At 43.7% G+C, this 7330-nt stretch overlaps 1 protein-coding gene and 1 long non-coding RNA gene across 2 annotated transcripts in view; one reads left to right on the forward strand and one right to left on the reverse strand.

The window, feature by feature from the left end:
- Positions 1–3813: 3813 nt before the first annotated feature.
- Pdcd1lg2 (programmed cell death 1 ligand 2) overlaps positions 3814–7330 on the forward strand; it is a 52054-nt gene continuing 48537 nt past the window's right edge. The window contains exon 1 of the mRNA XM_031390059.1: positions 3814–4122. The gene's annotated coding sequence lies outside the window, so the exon portion shown is untranslated. The remainder of the gene's footprint in view (positions 4123–7330) is intronic.
- On the reverse strand, positions 4382–5695 carry LOC116103715. The gene is made up of 3 exons (XR_004123548.1): positions 5362–5695; positions 4989–5199; positions 4382–4556 (listed from the first exon to the last, which is right to left on the reverse strand). It is a non-coding gene; the product is annotated as an uncharacterized LOC116103715 (long non-coding RNA).

The raw sequence follows: 7330 nt of genomic DNA on the forward strand, positions 1-7330 counted from the left end.
ACTGTCTCTGTGATCCTGTGATTCTGGGATCCTGTGACCCTGGGCTTGTTAGAGCACCTGGGAGTAGAACTTCCTCTGTGTGTTGTGGGACTGGCTGCAGAGCTTGCACCCAGGGTCTGTTCAGGGCACCGGCCCGCCCAGACAGACTGGAAGCAACCGGAGCCACTGGGCTGGCAGAGTTCCTGTGTGCCTGGGTCCTGCTTGTCCCAGTTACTCCTGGTAATGGGACAGATGTTGTGTCCATCTCACCTCTGATGCTGGGCGTGTTAGAGTGCCTGGGAGTGGAGTTTCTTCAGGGTGTTGTGGGACTGGCTGCAGAGCTGTGCCTAACGTCTGCTTAGGGCCCCAGCCTAGATAGACCATAAGGAACCCAAGTCACTGGGCTGCCAGAGTTCCTGTGTGCTTGGTCCAGCTGGTCTCAATTACTCCCAGTGTTGGGATAGATGTTATGTGGTGTTGGGGTTTTGTAGTTCTATTATCCAGGCCTGGGACCAATGGTGTTCCCATTTACTTCATCCCTATGAACAACTCCATCTCCCTTTACAAGCATAGGCAGGGTGGTAATTCCCCCACCTTTAGATACATCAAGTACCAAACCTTTGTCAATCCATCCAGCATCCAGCATCCAGCATCCAGCATCCAGCATCAACATCCTGCACTCCTTTCTTCTGTCAGGAAGGGGGAAGGGAAAGAGAATGACACATGTCTTTCTTCTCTAGGCTCCTAGAGACTTCTATCTGTCACATGAGTCCCCTCCTCTATTTTTCATTGTTGAAGTCCAGGAGACAAGTTTCGTTTCTCCCTGACTTCCTGCTTGACCTCTGACCCCTGCTCTAAAGAGGCCTTTTTGGGGGAAGCAGGTCTGACTCAAATTTGACAATTTTGAGTTTAGTAACTTGTCTTGTAGACAGGAGCCAGAGCCTTAGTTAGTCTCTGTTCACGGTGCAAAGAGGGTGAAGTTGGAGCAGGAAGCACTTCATAATGTGCCTTATAGAGCACCACCCTTTATTTGTAGAGTGCTTGTCTGTGAATGAGCCAAACCTACACTTGGGTCATAAAACGAACATCTCAGCTGCTTTGGACAGAGCTTCAGTCTACCCCTCCGTTCCCCTCACTTCAAGATCAGGCCTCCTTCCATGGGGATCTGATGGAATGCCAAGCCACTCTGTATTTAGAAACAGACCATCCTCCAGTTCCTGGGCTGTATTAAAGGAGGCCAGATTTCAGGCAGATTTCCAGGTGTGAACCTCTGTCTGTCCCCTGTCCCCAGATGCATATGTCCTTCTACCCACAAGTCCCTGTGCTCCAGAGGAGGCTAGCCATTGCTCCATTTTATCAGGTTCCAGGTGAACCCACACCTGAATCTTGGTTGTGGACTTTGTGAAAGGCGAGAGACCTGTTCTAGAGTAGCTGCAGGCTCATGGCAGGTCTCGCACTTCTCCAGCCCCTGCTCTTTGGTTATTTCTCCAAAGCCAGGCCACTCAGTGAAGGCAGATCGTTTCACATCTACATGAGCTGGGATAGCTCCAGCTGACTTAGCACCGCTGGGTGACAAATGCCACTCTGGGTGACTGACATAAACATTTCACTTTGTGTCCGTTTTGTTAGGTGGCATCAAGTTCCATACATTGTACGGCATTTTCACAACAATGCATTTAGAATGAAATGTCTTAGGGAAGAACAGAAATGGGCCTGACATAGCCTCTCTCTGCTCTGCATTAACCTGACGAATGATGTAATCGCTCTTCAGCTTTTCTCTGTACATAGCAGAAGCCCATGGTAGTTTGGTACACTAATTTAGAGATCATTATTATGCATATTATAATGGTGTGTTTTCTGACCTAATTTATTGCTTTCCGTTACCAAGTATATATATACAATGTTGGAAGGTTCTATTGTCCTCTCTGGCTCTGGCTCTGTTTCTGTCTGTTTGTTACTGTCCTCTCTGTGTCTGTCTGTCTGTCTATCTGTCTGTCTGCCCCCCCCTCCTTGTTCAAGACCTTTGGGAGCAAAGAAAAGAGCTTATGAGTGTTTGTAATTTAAGAGATTTCACAGTTCTGTGTACTTTAATAAATAATTAAAGGCAATAGGGGCCCTTTGCTAAGTTCTTAAACTGTTTTCTTGGTTTTGTTTGGTATCTAATCTCAGTCTCAATGATTTTTTTTTAAAAGTTATTTATATGTATTTAAAAGAGTATTGTGGGTTCATAGCAGGCAGAAAATTCAATATAAGGTGGACAAAAGGGCAACTGTATACCAACCACAAAGCCACTGTGGAGGCTTCTGCAGCTACCCCTCTGACTTTTTCTCTTTTTAGATACATAGCTTTCCAAGCAGGCCCGCATGTGGAATTGCCAGCTTGAGTCGCTTTGGCTGCATTGTAAAGACACTTGGGCTTTCCTTATTTCAGACTGGTCCAGAAAAGGCTGATGGGTGAGTGGCAGATGGAGCAAATTCAGGCCTAAAGAGTGATTCTTCTCATGCTTCACTCCTGTGGGGCACGCCGAGGATTCCATAGATGCTAAACTCCCAGAGCCACTCAGAGACTGCATCTCAGAGCCATGAGTGGAGGTGGTCTCCAGAGGAAGGACTGAAGACTGATTCCCAGACTGGGTCACCCTCGTTAGCCCCATTTTTTGTAGTTGAGGCAAACATGCCTTTTTGTAACCATTACTTCTTGCTCAAGGGAGAGAGTAAAATAATATATATCTTTAAACATTTTCAAAGCATGCAAACAAGTATGAAAGAAGGACCCTGCAAAGCAAGACTCAGAGAGTCAGGGAGGCAAATGCAGAGAGAAAGAAAAGCCAAGAGCTTAGGTCTGGGTGTGCCGACCTAAATCTCTGACATCCCCTACCTCCCCCGACCAGACCCCCAAGGAGAAGTTTTTACCCTCCACATCTACACTTACTGTAGCCTTTATTTTAATCACCTTGTTTGAAACTTGCCCTGCTCAGCTTCATGGAATGGTGGGGCCACATGGGCCTGAGCTCAAATTTAGCCATGCAGCTAAAAAAACAACTGCTGTGTCTTGTGCTGTATCTTAGCCATTCCCTCTTGTGTGGAAGGGGCTCCAGAATTTCTAGATTAGAAGTGAAAATGAGATAAGATACTGTAGGGAATTAGTGCCCCCAACCCAGGTCATACCCACCTAGATGCTGTGGTGAATTAATGCCCACTCCCCAACCCTCTCACCCCCAACCTGATCATATTCTAGACCTAGAACTTTTGAATTCACTTGGAAATTAGCAATTTATAGATACAATTATAATGGATCAGATGGACACGAATCCAATGGCTGATGTCTTTATAGAGATAGGAAAGGATGGAGCTAGCTGTACAAGGGACGGGTTCGTGTGAAGATGGGAGTGGTGCTCTACAAAGCAAGGGATGCCCAGGATTGCTGAATGGCTATCTGGTGGGAAGCTATGGAGAAGTTGGGAAGTGTTCTTGTTTTATTTGTTTTTATTTTCTCTATTTCTGAGTGTGTGTGTGTGTGTGTGTGTGTGTGTGCATATAGGCATACCTTTGGATGCACTTGGGCTTATGAAGGTAGAGACCAGAGGGTAATGTTGAGAATCACCCTCAATGGCTCTTCCACCTCATTCAATGAGGCAAGGTCTCTCAGGCAGACCTGGAGCTTGCTGTGGGGATCCCTGTTACAAGTGAACCAGGAGTACAGCTCAAGGGCAGCTGACAAGGCCATTGACTCCAGGGTGCCTGGCAGGCACATGGCTTGAGAAAGCCTAAAGATAAAGAAGAACTGTTGAAAGCAAAACCAAAACCTGCTTCCAGGCAGCGACGTCCAGTTCCTCAGAAACCATTCTGGTTTGAATTACACCCCCCACACACAACCCCCCTCTTTTTTCTTTTTAACAGGAAAACAGCTTCAAGGATTGCGACCACATCATTTTTGTCCCCCTTGTTGGATATATCCTAACGTCAAACGTGGGCATACCTTTGCTGTACTCTCTTGTCTGCTAACTAGAGGGAACGCACTTGCTACTCCTGTGGTGGACAGGTTTGGTTGTTGGCGTGATTGGCTTCCAGGGAACCTGATACAGAGAGCAGCTGTGCGTTGCCTTCTCTGTCTTTGCCTGAGGAGTTGTGCTGAATTCCTGATGTGAGTACCACATTGGGAACTTCTCTTACTTTCTGGGTTTGTGTTGTTAAGAGGGTGACCGTCAGGCTGGGGGGGGGGGAACGTTTGGCCCACTTTTAAAAATCGTATTCTGTCTGAGAGATTGGGCTTACAATGCAATTCTTTCTACCTTCCAAACACCAGGGTTTTCAGTGTTTTTGATTCTTGATGAGTGTCTCCATGAGGTAAAGAACTCTCTGCATTAAAAAAAAAAGTTTCACTATAGAGAAAACTATTCTTGTTTTGGGCTTAAAAATATTTTTATTAATATTGTACAGTGGTGGCAGTGTATGCCATAGCGAGTGTGTTGACATCAAAGGACAACGATGTGGAATTTGTCTTTCTGCCTGTACATTGTAGGAATGGAACTCAAGCTTGGAAGGCCTTGACCTTTACCACCAAGCCATCTCCACAGCCTGAAAAAAAAAAAAACCAACAACAACAAAAAAAGTTCTTAACATTGCCTCCCTCCGAGTTTGAAGTAAACAGTTTGAAAGCTTTGAAACTCTACTTTTCTACATCTCACATCTGTGTGTGGTTATCCTTTTGGACAGCAGCCAATACTCCCATCTGGCCTGTGTTTACAAAGCAAGGCTCTAAGAGTACACGATTGGAGAAAGGAAAAAAAATGTTTAAATAATAATATTCCATAGATCTAAACATTTTTTCTTTTTCTTCATTTTTTTTTTAATTTTAAAATTATAATATGATTACATCATCCCTCCTTCTTTTCCCAAAATCCTCCCCATCTTCTTCCTTGTTCTCTTTCAAATTTGAGGCCTTTTTTCATTAGCTATTGTTATATATATTTCTAAATACAACTGCTCTGTGTGTATAGTTTCACTCACGTGTGCGTTTTCAGCGCTGGCCACTTGGTATTGGATAGCCAGCTGGCGCGCTCTTCCCTGGAGACTATCGCTCCCAGTCTCTGCACTCCTCAGCTGCTCGCAGTTCATCCTGTAGGACGGAAGCCTTGAGCGTTTTCTCCTTTCTCCTTTGGCATGTCTCTTGTTATTGCCTGTCTTCAGCTCATGTTTTGGCAGTTATGTTGCTGAGATTCTATGGGTGTGAATTCTGACATTACTAGGAAAGACAGTCTCAAAGCAAATCCCCTAATCCTCCGGCTCTTATGATCTTTCTGCTCCATCTTCTCTCCTTCCAAGCATGAGGTCCCACGAACGATGAGCATGGCTCTTACAATGGAGAACCTGCTCTATTTACCTTTATTGCCTGAGCTCTTGTCATCCGCAGACTCTCTTTTTTGCCTGATGCTTCTGAGTGTCTTCTCTCCTGTCTCCATCTGCGAGCCTTTCCATTGGCTTGGAGATTCTCTGAGTCCTGAGTGCATTGCACAGTGCCTGGCTGCGGTAGCTATTCTTGTTTGTCAACTTGCCTCTATCTGGAGTTAACTAAAACCCTGAAATGGAGGGATTTCTGCTTACTTTGAAGTGGGAAGATCTACTTCTAATCTGGATCTTTGAGGTGGGAAGACACACCTTTAATCCAGATCTTTAATTCAGAGCCTCTCTTTAATAATGAGTCTCTTTTTCTCACCTGTATGGTTGATCAGTTGCCAATTGTTTCTTCAACTGTCTTGTGAATGGTCTTACCGTTTCTTCTTTCTCTTGCTTCCCTTTTCTGACTCTAAGCATTTTAACTGTTTGGGGGCGAAAGGCACTACAACTTCATTATCCCTCTGCCTGTCACTAAACGCACTGTGTTTGTGTTTGAGTTTTAGAAACCACTTCTCTGTTGTGCCCCCTCAGCTTTCCCATGAATTTACATTTCCAAGGCTTTTTATCTGAGCCTCCCAAAAAAACTTTCAGGCCAAATTTCTCAGAGCTATAAAAGCCACTTTAAGTCCCCCATCCCTAGAAAGGCTCTATATCTGTAGTCACTTCACATGATGCTGGCTCTCTTACCACTCATTTTACACCAGCTTCTACTTGAGTGGAATTTTTGACCTTCTAACTTATTACAATGTCTTTAGCTTGCAAGAGTCTTTTCCTAAGTGAATCCTCCTACACGTTGGAGGAGCTCAGTGTTTACTGGATGGAAAGTTGAGATGCAGTTTCAACTTCAGTGTCCTATCCCATTAATAGAGGCGAATGCAAATTTAAAATAGGCTGTCTGTTATAATAATATAATATCTGCCACCACAGATGATTTACATATGGCATAATTATTCATATACCTATGAGGACAGAGCACTGGCTCTAAGATCCCCTATGATAACTGACTGTTAACAAAAGTACTGGAGTCCATGTAGATATGCTACAATGAGAAGTGACAGAATCTCAGGGTCAAGTCTGGATTCCCTTGCTGAAAGGCACCAATTTCAAATTATTTTCAGGCATTGCTAACTGCAATTTCAGCCTTAGATACTTGATCTCAGAATAAGTAGCTGATTCCGATACTTTAGTTCTAGTTTAAGTGTCTATTAAATCTAGGTTTCAAGAGGACCTAAGGCTGTGCCAGACACTTAGAGGACGGGAAGAACCAAACTGTATAAGATTAACAATGTTTAGTAAAAATGAGGTGACTCACAAACATGACCAAAACATCCAGGAGCTGTTCTGCCGGTCGTTATTACACAAAGGAGCAATCTAGGATGCTTGAGGTATTTACAGAGGGTCTGTGCCTGGGTTGTTCAAGGATTGAGAAGAATTTTTCGAACTTGTTAGCTGTATCTTATATTTTTTAGTAAGAGGTTGGCACTTAGTAAATGTTTTGAGTGAACTAAAGAAGGAAAGCTCTTCTGCATGGCTCTAATAACACAGACTTAATTTCATTCATTGATAACTTGGTCAGACAATAGAAATGACAAGAAATTAATCCTACAACAACCTAGAAGTGAAGCTGCGCTATGATTTTTGAGCCTCTTACAATCTTTTCTTAGAAAAGTTCTTCTCAACTTACAGAAGTTTTCTTGATTTCCTTGAAAAGATATGACTCCCTAATGCAATTGAATAAACTGATTTAAGTACTTCATGTATAAAAATAATGAGAAAAACAAAAGCTAAAATTCTACCTGGGATCCAGGTGTGTCAGCTTATGCCTATAATCCCAGAATTCTGCTAATAAAGCAGAAAGATCAGAAGTTTAAAGCCAGCCTAGGCTATATAAAAATCCCATCTTAAGAAAACTGAGAAGCTGGGCGGTGGTGGCGCATGCCTTTAATCCCAGCACT

The sequence above is a fragment of the Mastomys coucha genome, unplaced genomic scaffold (genome assembly GCF_008632895.1).
Source record: "Mastomys coucha isolate ucsf_1 unplaced genomic scaffold, UCSF_Mcou_1 pScaffold21, whole genome shotgun sequence".
Classification (NCBI taxonomy): Eukaryota; Metazoa; Chordata; class Mammalia; order Rodentia; family Muridae; genus Mastomys; species Mastomys coucha.